This window comes from Dendropsophus ebraccatus, chromosome 8, assembly GCF_027789765.1.
Source record: "Dendropsophus ebraccatus isolate aDenEbr1 chromosome 8, aDenEbr1.pat, whole genome shotgun sequence".
NCBI classification, from domain to species: domain Eukaryota; kingdom Metazoa; phylum Chordata; class Amphibia; order Anura; family Hylidae; genus Dendropsophus; species Dendropsophus ebraccatus.
The window spans coordinates 85,792,670-85,806,873 of record NC_091461.1 but is presented as its reverse complement, the minus strand read 5'-3'; the positions used below and the strand labels follow the sequence as shown (position 1 = coordinate 85,806,873).

At 44.3% G+C, this 14,204-nt stretch overlaps 1 protein-coding gene across 1 annotated transcript in view; it reads right to left on the bottom strand.

Moving 5' to 3' along the window:
- Positions 1-9,553, bottom strand: part of ERCC6 (ERCC excision repair 6, chromatin remodeling factor) — a 48,232-nt gene extending 38,679 nt beyond the window's left edge. Inside the window, exon 1 of the mRNA XM_069980826.1 lies at positions 9,483-9,553. The gene's annotated coding sequence lies outside the window, so the exon portion shown is untranslated. The remainder of the gene's footprint in view (positions 1-9,482) is intronic.
- Between the last annotated feature and the right edge of the window lie 4,651 nt (positions 9,554-14,204).

Below are 14,204 nucleotides of genomic sequence, written 5' to 3'. Positions count from 1 at the left end.
GCTACATAGTATACCTACAGGATACCACAGTGCTTTATAGTATACCTACAGGATGCCACAGTGCTACATAGTATACCCAGAGGATGCCACAGTGCTACATAGTATACCTACAGGATGCTACAGTGCTGCATAGTATACCTACAGGATGCCACAGTGCTACATAGTATACCTACAGGATACCACAGTGCTACATAGTATACCCAGAGGATACCACAGTGCTAGATAGTATACCTACAGGATGCCACAGTGCTACATAGTATACATACGGGATGCCACAGTGCTACATAGTATACCTACAGGATGCCACAGTGCTGCATAGTATACCTACAGGGTGCCACAGTGCTACATAGTATACCTACAGGATGCCACAGTGCTACATAGTATACATACGGGATGCCACAGTGCTACATAGTATACCTACAGGATGCCACAGTGCTACATAGTATACATACGGGATGCCACAGTGCTACATAGTATACCTACAGGATGCCACAGTGCTACATAGTATACCCAGAGGATACCACAGTGCTACATAGTATACCTACAGGATACCACAGTGCTTTATAGTATACCTACAGGATGCCACAGTGCTACATAGTATACCCAGAGGATGCCACAGTGCTACATAGTATACCTACAGGATGCCACAGTGCTGCATAGTATACCTACAGGATACCACAGTGCTACATAGTATACCTACAGGATGCCACAGTGCTACATAGTATACCTACAGGATGCCACAGTGCTGCATAGTATACCTACAGGATGCCACAGTGCTACATAGTATACCTACAGGATGCCACAGTGCTGCATAGTATACATACGGGATGCCACAGTGCTACATAGTATACCTACAGGATGCCACAGTGCTACATAGTATACCTACAGGATGCCACAGTGCTACATAGTATACCCAGAGGATACCACAGTGCTACATAGTATACCTACAGGGTGCCACAGTGCTACATAGTATACCTACAGGATGCCACAGTGCTACATAGTATACATACGGGATGCCACAGTGCTACATAGTATACCTACAGGATGCCACAGTGCTACATAGTATACCCAGAGGATACCACAGTGCTACATAGTATACCCAGAGGATGCCACAGTGCTACATAGTATACCCAGAGGATGCCACAGTGCTACATAGTATACATACGGGATGCAATAGTGCTACATAGTATACCTACAGGATACCACAGTGCTACATAGTATACCTACAGGATACCACAGTGCTACATAGTATACCTACAGGATGCCACAGTGCTACATAGTATACCTACAGGATGCCACAGTGCTACATATTATTCCCAGAGGATGCCACAGTGCTACATAGTATACCTACAGGATGCCACAGTGCTGCATAGTATACCTACATGATGCCACAGTGCTACATAGTATACCTACAGGATGCCACAGTGCTGCATAGTATACCCAGAGGATACCACAGTGCTACATAGTATACCCAGAGGATGTCACAGTGCTACATAGTATACATACGGGATGCCACAGTGCTACATAGTATACCTAAAGGATACCACAGTGCTACATAGTATTCCTACAGGATGCCACAGTGCTACATAGTATACCCAGAGGATACCACAGTGCTACATAGTATACCTACAGGATGCCACAGTGCTACATAGTATACCTACAGGATGCCACAGTGCTACATAGTATACATACGGGATGCCACAGTGCTACATAGTATACCTACAGGATGCCACAGTGCTACATAGTATACATACGGGATGCCACAGTGCTACATAGTATACCCAGAGGATACCACAGTGCTACATAGTATACCCAGAGGATGCCACAGTGCTACATAGTATACATACGGGATGCCACAGTGCTACATAGTATACCTACAGGATACCACAGTGCTACATAGTATACCTACAGGATGCCACAGTGCTACATAGTATACCTACAGGATACCACAGTGCTATATAGTATACCTGCAGAATGCCACAGTGCTACATAGTATACCTACAGGATGCCACAGTGCTGCATAGTATACATACGGGATGCCACAGTGCTACATAGTATACCTACAAGATGCCACAGTGCTACATAGTATATACCCAGAGGATACCACAGTGCTACATAGTATACCCAGAGGATGCCACAGTGCTACATAGTATACATACGGGATGCCACAGTGCTACATAGTATACCTACAGGTAGGGCTGGGCGATTAATCAAATTAATTGGCCCAGAATTTGAGAATCGATTTGACTTTTTTGGAAAATCGAAAATCGTTTTTCCCAAAAAATCATTGGAATTGGGCGCGCGGGCGGGCTGCTCGCATCCTCCAGCTACTGAAACAGCTTGAGGAGCGAGAGCGCCCAGCAGCGTCCTATGTCCCCGCCTCTGACCCGCCCCCATAGCCGGACGTGTACGCGCGCTTCCTCCCGGCCGCACATGGAGGTCCCCGGAGGAGGCTGCAGATACTGAAGCATCGGGTGATCGCTGCGGGTGCTGGAGCTGTACAGCAGCGACACTATCACCCGATGCTTCAGTATCTGCAGCCTCCTCCGGGGACCTCCATGTGCGGCCGGGAGGAAGCGCGCGTATATGTCTGGCTATGGGGGCCACAGTGCTACATAGTATACCTACAGGATACCACAGTGCTACATAGTATACCTACAGGATGCCACAGTGCTACATAGTATACCCAGAGGATACCACAGTGCTACATAGTATACCTGCAGGATGCCACAGTGCTGCATAGTATACCTACAGGATACCACAGTGCTACATAGTATACCTACAGGATACCACAGTGCTACATAGTATACCTACAGGATGCCACAGTGCTGCATAGTATACCTACAGGATGCCACAGTGCTACATAGTATACCTACAGGATGCCACAGTGCTACATAGTATACCTACAGGATGCCACAGTGCTACATAGTATACCTACAGGATACTACAGTGCTACATGTATACCTACAGGATACCACAGTGCTACATAGTATACCTACAGGATGCCACAGTGCTGCATAGTATACCTACAGGATGCCACAGTGCTACATAGTATACCTACAGGATGCCACAGTGCTACATAGTATACCTACAGGATACCACAGTGCTACATAGTATACCTACAGGATGCCACAGTGCTACATAGTATACCCAGAGGATACCACAGTGCTACATAGTATACCTACAGGATGCCACAGTGCTACATAGTATACATACGGGATGCCACAGTGCTACATAGTATACCTACAGGATACCACAGTGCTACATAGTATACCCAGAGGATACCACAGTGCTACATGTATACCTACAGGATACCACAGTGCTACATAGTATACCTACAGGATACCACAGTGCTACATAGTATACACAGAGGATGCCACAGTGCTACATAGTATACCTACAGGATACCACAGTGCTACATAGTATACCTACAGGATACCACAGTGCTACATAGTATACCCAGAGGATACCACAGTGCTACATAGTATACCCAGAGGATACCACAGTGCTACATAGTATACCTACAGGATACCACAGTGCTACATAGTATACCTACAGGATACCACAGTGCTACATAGTATACCTACAGGATACCACAGTGCTACATAGTATACCTACAGGTTGCCACAGTGCTACATAGTATACCTACAGGATGCCACAGTGCTACATAGTATACCTACAGGATACCACAGTGCTACATAGTATACCCAGAGGATACCACAGTGCTAGATAGTATACCTACAGGATGCCACAGTGCTACATAGTATACCTACAGAATGCCACAGTGCTACATAGTATACCTACAGGATACCACAGTGCTACATAGTATACATACGGGATGCCACAGTGCTACATAGTATACCTACAGGATGCCACAGTGCTACATAGTATACCTACAGGATGCCACAGTGCTACATAGTATACCCAGAGGATACCACAGTGCTACATAGTATACCTACAGGATGCCACAGTGCTGCATAGTATACATACGGGATGCCACAGTGCTACATAGTATACCTACAGGATACCACAGTGCTACATAGTATACCTACAGGATGCCACAGTGCTACATAGTATACCTACAGGATGCCACAGTGCTGCATAGTATACATACGGGATGCCACAGTGCTACATAGTATACCCAGAGGATACCACAGTGCTACATAGTATACCTACAGGATGCCACAGTGCTACATAGTATACCCAGAGGATGCCACAGTGCTACATAGTATACATACGGGATGCCACAGTGCTACATAGTATACCTACAGGATGCCACAGTGCTACATAGTATACCTACAGGATATGAAACTGGCTCAGTTGCCCCTAGCAACCAATCAGATTCCACTTTTCATTTTCCAAAGAGTCTGTGAGAGGAATGAAAGGTGAAATCTGAATGGTTTCGGCTCACATATAAGATAGAGCCTGAGGAAGGCTGATATAAATAAAACTGAAATTTCCAGCACTCCAATGCCTCTGTTCACACTGTAGGTTGCACGCCGCATGTGGCTTAAGTAAGATGGATTGTGTAGCTATGGACCACCTGGGAGCCCTGCATAATCTGCCATTGTATACACGTACACATAAAAATATGCATATTACAGAAATAAACAGATGCACACACAACATACCTCACATACATATACATACTTTATATACATACATGTAATCATACTAACACATACTTTAAGGGGGTTATCCAGCGCTACAAAAACATGGCCACTCCAGATTGGGTGGGGTTTGGAACTCAGTTCCATTGAAGTAAATGGAGCTTAATTGCAAACCACACCGGAACTGGAGATAAGAGAGGTCGAAAAGTGGCCATGTTTTTATAGTGCTGGATAACCCCTTTAAATTGACACATGACAGACACACACAGATAGGCACATTACATAGATACACAAACATGCTAACTCTGAAATGACAAAGATACAAGTACAAGCAGATTATACATACCCATATATTTAACACTTACTTGAATAGACACATAACATAGATGTATAAACACTCACAGAAGACAAATATACACTTTTAGTGACAGATTTTTTAGGACAGGAAGCTGGGAGAGGGGTGTTTGGCAGTATTGGGTCCACTTACTGTATCTCCAGAGGCTTAGCTAAAGGCTGATGGGCCCTGGTGCAGAATTGGTGCTGATGGGCCCTGGTGCCCCCCCCAATGAATTTAAGGTGATGCCCTCTAATGTGCCACCATGTGTTAATAAACTGTCGCTGCATTCATCTCATGTACTGTACCACTACCTCCACCCCATGAACTGTACCACTACCACCCCCTCATGAACTGTACCACTGCCTCCCCCTCATGAACTGTACCACTACCTCCACCCTATGTACTGTACCACTTGTCCCCTATAGTTAATGGACTTTACTGTGTCATTCTCTAATCATTGTGTACCAATCTTTCACCCTCCAGCTGAAAAACTACAACGCCCATCACAAACTGCCAGCAGGACATGACGAGGTTGTAGTGCCGCAACCTGGTGAGACAGAAGACTACAAAATTACAACTCCCATCATAAGCTGCCAATAGGACATGATTAAGATTGTAATGCTGCAATCTGAAGAGACACTGACTGCAAAACTACAACTCCCATCATGAGCTGCCAGTAGGACATGATGGAGATTGTAGTGCTGCAATCTGGAGAGACAGAAGACTGCAAAACTACAACTCCCATGCATACAGTACATACATACCATATACATAAGAAACACACAATACTTATTTTCAAATGCTCAAATCTTCATTATTAGTAAATTCCAGCACATACACATGTACATTAGTAATAACATCCATGTATATCCCCCAGTACATACGATGCGGCTTCAGAGAACATCTATTCCTCCAAGTTCAGTCTTTGACATCTCAGGCGTTGTTCACAGAGGTGAGATGAAAGGTTCCATGATACATGTGCAACGTTTCAAGCCTTGACAAAGAGAGTGTTTGCTCTTGAAACGTTGCACATGTATCATGGAATCTTTCATCTCACCTCTGTGAACAACGCCTGAGATGTCAGAGACTGAACTTGGAGGAATAGATGTTCTCTGAGGCCGCGTTGTATGCACTGGGTGATATACATGGAGGTTATTACTAATGTACGTCTGTATGTGCTGGCATTTACTAATAATGAAGATTTGAGCATTAGAAAAGAAGTATTGTGTGTGTTTTTTTTATGGACTGGTATGTGATTGTGACAACTGTGGAGCAGCTGTAGTGAAACACACCCAACAACCAGGTGCAACATAGGATCCTGTTCACACTGTTATACTGTTGGATCCTGTTCACACTGTTGCACATATATCACCTACTGTACATGCATCATACACACACATACTGTACATATATCATACACACATACTGTACATGCATATATATATGCATCATACACACATACTGTACATGCATCATACACACACATACTGTACATGCATATATATATATATATATATATATATGTATGGGGTACAAACTGTTTTCCGCAGATAATTTGCACCTTAATGGAAGGGGGTCCGCTGTGCTGGGGGAGAGAATCCTAGAAGGGGTGGAGAGGTTTTTAAACTAGGGATGTGGAGGGAGGACAATGTAGTGTGTAATATAGTGGCGGATAGGTTAGAGAGAGGACAGAACATTGAGGTGGGAGGAGAAGGGTCCTGTGGGGGGAGGATAAGAGCAGTGGATAGGGAGATCCATATGTTGCAGATGAGCAGTGAGGATGATTGTAGCCACAGCACTGTAATAAATCCTATTTCGTATAATGTAGCGGTTAAACTCAATGGTAATATAAAGTGTATGGTTACTAATGCCAGAAGTCTAGCCAGCAAGATGGGGGAGCTGGAGGCCTTGGTTCTGGAGGAGTCCATTGATGTGGTTGGTGTGACTGAGACATGGCTGGACTCCTCACATGACTGTGCTGTCAATATTCAGGGATTTGCATTGTTCAGAAGGGACCGGGTGGGCAGAAGGGGAGGAGGAGTATGTCTGTATGTCAGAAGTGATATTAAAGTGAGTGTAAAAGATGCAATAGTGGGCGATGACTGAGATGATGTGGAATCATTGTGGGTAGAACTACAGAAGGAGGTAAAGAGTGAAAAAATTATTCTTGGTGTAATCTATAGACCCTCCAACATTAATGAGGAGGTAGATGGTCAGTTGAATAGACAAATAAAGCGGGCTGCCCGCGAGGGGACAGTAGTGGTAATGGGGGACCTCAACTACCCAGATATAGATTGGGGTCACGGTTCAGCTAAAACCACAAAGGGGAGAGAATTTCTTAACCTCCTGCAGGACAATTTTCTCGGCCAGTTTGTGGAGGAGACAACTAGAAGTGATGCCTTGTTGGATCTGGTTATTTCTAACAATTTTCCTGGGTTAAGGGCAGAACTTCAGGGCATAGACTGAGAGCGGCTGCTGTCACATACTGATGCAGCTAATAAATGGGAAATCTTCAAATCCACATTAAATAACTGTACTGCCAAATATATTCCTAAGGGTAACAAATATAAACGGTTAAAATCCAATCCCACATGGCTTACAACCGAGGTTAGAAGGGCTATAAATGAGAAAAAAGGGGCATTCAAAAAATACAAATCAGAGGGGTCAGCTTTAGCCTTTAACCCCTTAACGACATAGGGCGTATATTTACGCCCTGATGCCGTTAAGGACGTTCAGAGCGGGGCCGCGCGGCGACCCCACTCTGAACCGCGGCGGTCCCGGGTGCCACTTGTAGCCCGGGACCGCAGGTATTAGCGGGCACGGTCCGATCGCCGTGCCCGCTAATACAGTAATCAGATGCAGCTGTCAAACATGACAGCTGCATCCGATTACCGGACGCAGCGTCATCCCTGTTGTCTAGTGGGGAGATCGCTCCTCCGGGATAACATCTATCCTATCCTATCTCATGGATCTCTGCAGCATATCTGCCCCAGGGGGGCTTCTAGTATAGGTGTAAAAGTAAAAAAAAAAGTATTGTTATTAGTAAAAAGCCCCCTCCCCTAATAAAAGTCAGAATCACCCCCCTTTTCCCAGGTTATAAATAAAAGTAAATAAATAAATAAACAAACATGTTTGCTATCGCCGCGTGCGTAATCGCCGGAACTATTAATTAATCACGTTCCTGATCTCGCACGGTAAACGGCATCAGCGCAAAAAAATCCCAGAATTCAAAATTGCGCATTTTTGGTCGCATCAAATCCAGAAAAATTGTAATAAAAAGCGATCAAAAAGTCGTATATGCACAATCAAGGTACCGATAGAAAGAACACATCATGGCGCAAAAAATGACACCTCACACAGCCCCATAGACCAAAGGATAAAAGTGCTATAAGCCTGGGAATGGAGCGATTTTAAGTGATGTATATTTGTTGACAATGGTTTGAATTTTTTACAGGCCATCAAATACAATATAAGTTATACATGTTATATATCGTTTTAATCGTAAGGACCTGAGGAACATATATAACAAGTCAGTTTTACCCCAGGGCGAATGGCGTAAAAACACATTTCCCCCAAATAAACAAAATGCGTTTTTTTTTTTCAATTTCACCACACATTTATTATTTTTCTGGATTCGCAGTGTACTTTATGCAAAAATTCAGCCAGTCATTGCAAAATACAATTAGTGACGCAAAAAATAAGGGCTCATGTGGGTTTCTAAGTGGAAAAATGCAAGTGCTATGGCCTTTTAAGCACAAGGAGGAAAAAACGAAAACGCAAAAATCGAAATTGGCTCTGTCCTTAAGGGGTTAAACATTACAAAAAGTCAACAAAAACTGTAAAAATGTAATTAATACATACATACACACTGTTAGGGTGAGACCTAGAATAAAAGTCTCTCAGGTATACCTTGTCCGTGCCAAATTGGTAAAGTATGCCAGCTGCAGTCTGCCGCGAGTATCAGCCAAGACACATGAGACCATGCCAGTGTTCAAGCTGATTCTGTTTAATTATGGGAAAAACCCTTAGTTAATATCTTAACAAGAAAGTTTCAAAATGTAGGAGGAGGAATAAGGAGGAGGAGTGGGAGGAAAAAGGAGGATGACGCAGGTGTGCTCATACATTCTACATAAGAAGTCATTGTTCTGGCCCCCCCATCCTCCCTAGTCGTTATCTATTGGCAAATACTCCCAAGCCGAAACCTTGGATTATAGAAAACAGTCTAAAACAACACATTCCAATAGAGTAACAGAGCGGGAGGGGCCCTTCCCAGCATCTGTCCACAGAGCGCCACACAAAAAATATATATATTTTAAGAATACAGCACATATAATGGACTCTCAACTCCACAACACATACTGTACATGCATACACATATACATACATCATATACACACATACTGTACATGCATACATACATCCTTTAAACACACTTAGTACATTTACTGAGCACATTACATACAGCAACACACTTTAGTTTACATCCACAGTTTTCATACACAGCGATGGGCAGACACACACACACACACACTTACTTATTATGAAGAAACTCCTGGTTGACAGCAGCCCCTTGCCTCCCTCCTCCATCTTCCTCCTGGTCCCCGCATCAGGTTCTTCCGCCCCTCCCCCTCCTTCTCCCATGCACAGACAGCAGAGAACAGGAAGGGGAGGAAACAGGACCTCAGCAGGACCCCAGACTGCAGGCTCACTGCAGTTCTGCTTCCATCTTTCGAAAGGTATAGGCACCAGGTTCTTCCTCCCCTCCTCCCCCAACAGCAGAGGAGAGAAGATAGGGGAGGAAACAGGGCCCCAGACTTCTGGCTCAGTGCAGTTCTCCCTAATCGGCTATCACAGCTGATTCTGTGGAACTGCAGAGAGGCATGGAGTGGCGAGGGAGCCCAGCGGGCGACCATGGCGACCGGTGCGACCCCTATAGCTATGCCACTGCTTATCTCCATCTCTACTTCCTCTCCTCCCAGCTAGGTCCTGCAGCCTGCAGCCTTTCCCCTCTGCACTGACTGCATACACAGCAGCAAAAGAGCAGACATCACTAAAGGGGGGATGGAGGGGCCCTTCTGCTTCTCTCTGCATCCTTCTGCCTGTCACCTGGGGGTTTATTTACTGTGTAGAGGGGCTCCCATTGTGACAGATAGGAAGAGAGCTGTGCTGAGGCTGGGAGCTGCTGCAGAAGAAGGAGAGTCCACAGAGTGTGCAGGGGGAGAGACTCATGATTAGTTCAGTGCAAGACTGACCATAAGATGGCTGACATGGAGAAGCATGTGACCCCCCCAGTGTCCACCACTGAGCCTGTATATGTCTAAAGAGGACATTTTGGGGCAGGGCATGGTCACATGTTCTTCCATGTTGGCCATCTTATGGACAGCCTCGCCACAGAACAGGACAGCGCAGCCTGGGGAAGAGTCTGATTTTAGCTCTATGAGGTACACAGGGAGCTGCTCTCAGTAAGTATGCTTACTGATATTGTACACTGAACAATTTTACTATAAAGTGGCCAACCCCTTTAATTTCCTGATCAAGGGAGCTCCTAAAAGGCAGGCAGGCCTGCCTCTGGCTCTGGCCCAAGGTGGTGGTGGTGGGGTGTCACAGTCTTTCTTTATCAGGCTTGGATTGAGCCACCAGTGGCCCATTCCCAACCTTATATAGAAAGACTGTTGTTAAATCATGTCTGGTCAGCAGTTGTTCATAAAGCACAAACAAAATAATGCATGCGTTTCTTGCAGAAATTTTTTTAAAAATCAGCCAAGACAGATAAGAAAATTAGCAGACTCCTACAAGTCTGATCTCTACTTGGGGACAATTTCCAAATGCCAGAAAGTCCTAAATTTATTTGTTGTATGGATGAGCGTGAGCAAGTTTTCGCACCGTGATGGACTCTATACATCCATTATATCATTCGGGGAAAGACACATGTCCTGTCTTGGAATAACCCTTCTTTTGCGGGAAGAATATAAATCATGAACAGCAAATGATGTTGCTGGGGGAAAACAGTTATAGAAAGTATCTATACCACCGGTAAAACATGTCCCACATCAAAAAGGGAAGGAGTCGTGTAGGTTCAACTGCTATTAAACTTGGCAACGTTAACCCTATAGTCCTATACCCAAGGAATAGATACAAGTAATAGATACTCTCTTTTTGTTTTACATGTCCCACATGAACACAACCGGAAAGTATGCTCATCGAGGAAGTGGTTTTACATTTTGCAGTTCTCTGGCCTGTATGAAACAAAAAATGGGGGGGAAGGTATGTAAGTATGTAAGGTATGTTTGTGAATTGTTACAGGAGAGACAAATATGTGGCGATATTGAAGCAACATCTCAGGACATCACCCAGGAAGCTGAAGCCCCTGGAAATGTGATGAAAGAAATAAAAGCTAAAATAGTTGATTCTACTATTAATCTGATATTTCACTTTCCTGAAATATAGTTGTGACCCTAACAGATCTATGGAAGCAGATGTGTCCTGGGATTAAATGTCAGGAATTGTAAACACGTGACTACAACTGTACAGTCATGGCCAAAAGTTTTGAGAATGATACAATTATGAATTTTGAGCTGGAGGCATGGCCGGCTTCTGGGCCTCCAGAATTAACACTGAACAATGGGTGACTGAGGCATCAGATGTTTTCTCTGACAAAACCTTTACACAGAAAAAGTACGCACCTTCTATAAAATCTGCATTCAGAGAATTGACCAGGCTTTATAAAGAACACTCCACCTCATGGTGGGAGCTGAAGAGCTTGGAGAATTATCTGAAAAACCAAGGGGCTTGAGGATAAACTTGGTTCCTGCACCACAAATCAAGTCCCCTGGTCTAATGACTAAATGGGAAAAGGAGGCTACAACTAGTTCACTTAGATTTATGCAGCATTTGTTGGATGAGGAAAAAATTAAGCTTGCCTCTATTGAACTAAAACTGACTGAACAAATAGAGATTACTAAGCAATTCTCAAGTGAGTCTGAGTATTCGGTTAAAGAGAATCAGTTGAAGAGCACGATTGAACGCTTCCAGTTCCATTTGAAAGAAAGGAAGCACAAACAGTACGTGAGAGACCTACAAGATTTTAAGGATAATAAGGTCTATAGCTTTTTTAATAAAGGGATACCTGAGGAATCTGATATCAAAGCTTCTTCAACTGATACCGAATACTCTGATTACGAACAAGACCCTCCATTAAGAGGGAGGGGAAGGGGTCAAAAAGGGGGAAGAAGGAGAGGCAGAGGGACCTCACGTGGTGGTAGAGGCCGTGGGGACCTGCCTTTTTTAGACAAGAACTACCCTGTTCCTTATCCCCTGCGCAACAGGAAACAGTACGATTAAACAGCGACCTCCAGGTGGTTAATTTGTCAAAACGTCACCTCTCTGAAGCAGAAATGTGTGTACTGAGTAGAGGTTTGGGATTTGTGCCCACTGGCTCTTTCAATAAATTTAATTGGGTGAAGGATCTCCACCTGTTCGCACGAAAATTGCACTGGCACAAGTTCCATCGGTTAAAAGAGAAACAGAAATGCCAGGAACTGTGACTCCCAAGAGATGTCCTGGAAGGTGCGAACATTTTGGTGGACCTCTTGAATGAAGGTGAAAGAGCTAGTGGGCAGGGCCCATTTACCACTTTAAAGAACAAAAGTGTGAAAATGCCCCCATCTAGTGAGATTTCTTGTGTGGATGTTTTTGTGGATCGGGTTATGAGAGATTTGGAGCATGTGAGGAGCAGTCATCCCCATAATCTAACTGCCTGATGAAGAGGGTGGTTAACCCTTGAAACGTGTAGCAATAAAGAACACATCTGGTTGGCAAAAATACTGGAAATCTCTGCATCTTGATTGAAGTGGAGTGACTGTGCCTGGAGGTTTGAGCGCCAAGGAATCCACCATTGTTGCAAGGTCATTTGCATAATCTAACTAAGGATGAGTTAGATGCGGTAAAAACTCTTGAGTCAGACAAGTCAGTAGTGATAAAGTCCTCTGATAAAGGAGGCAATATTGTTCTGATGGACACTGACCAGTACCGCACTATGTGTATGAACTTGTTATCATCAGCAGATTGTTACGAAGTTCTACAGAGTAATCCCACTCAGATGTATCTATCAGATCTAAAAAGTCTGATTGAGAGAGGAAGAACAGCCGGATTAATAATTGATGAAGAGGCCAACTTTCTTGTACCTAATTTTCCTAGGGTGGTGACCTTTTATTAGCTACCTAAGGTACATGAGGGGACTACACCCCTAAAAGGCAGGCCAATTGTCTCGGGTGTGGGTTCCTTGTCACAAAATGTTGGCATCTATATTGACAAGGTCCTCCAGCCTTTTGTTACCGACTTACAATCATACACCAGAGACACTACTGATCTCTTGAGTAAACTAGATGGGATTACCCTGGAGGAAGGTATGCTGTTGGCCAGCATTGATGTGGAGGCTTTGTATTCTTCCATTCCCCATCATGCTGGCCTGGCATCTGTGAAATACTTCCTCCAAACTAGGGGATGTCAGTATGATACTCACAGTTGCTTTGTTCTAGATCTCATTTAATATACCCTCACAAGAAATTATTTTGTGTTTGATGGGAGGTTCTTCCACCAACTCAGAGGGACCGCCATGGGGAGCTCGTGTGCCCCGGTGTACGCGACTCTCCTTCTGGGTTGGTGGGAGGAGTCCATAGTGTTTGTAGAGGACAACTCCCATTTTACAGACAAGGTGGGCCTTTGGGCCCGCTTCATCGATGATATATTCCTGACATGGAGCAGGTCCAAAAAAGACTTTGCAGACTTTGTGGCAAGACTAAACACTAATGTGGTGGGTTTAAGATTCACATATTAGGTACATGAGACAAGATTACCTTTTTTGGACATTCTGATTACCAAAAATGAATTGGGAGGGCTAGATACCACGGTATTTAGAAAACCTACCTCAACTAATGCACTACTCTCTTGGCAAAGCCATCATCCTCGGGCCCTGAAAGCCGGTATACCAAAGGGGCAATATTTGAGGATGAAAAGAAATTGTTCTACCCCCTTGGAGTTCAAACGACAAGCTGATGACTTACGCAATCGTTTTACAAGTAGGGGTTATCCTGATGATATTTTGCGCAGGGCTTATCAGGAAGCTAGGAGGGTGAATCGCGCTCACCTTTTGTACCACACCAGAAGCCTGATAGTGAGAACACAACGAGACTCATTGCGACATTTGATGGAGCAAGTAACCAAGTGAGGAGAATCATAGAAAGACACTGGGACATTCT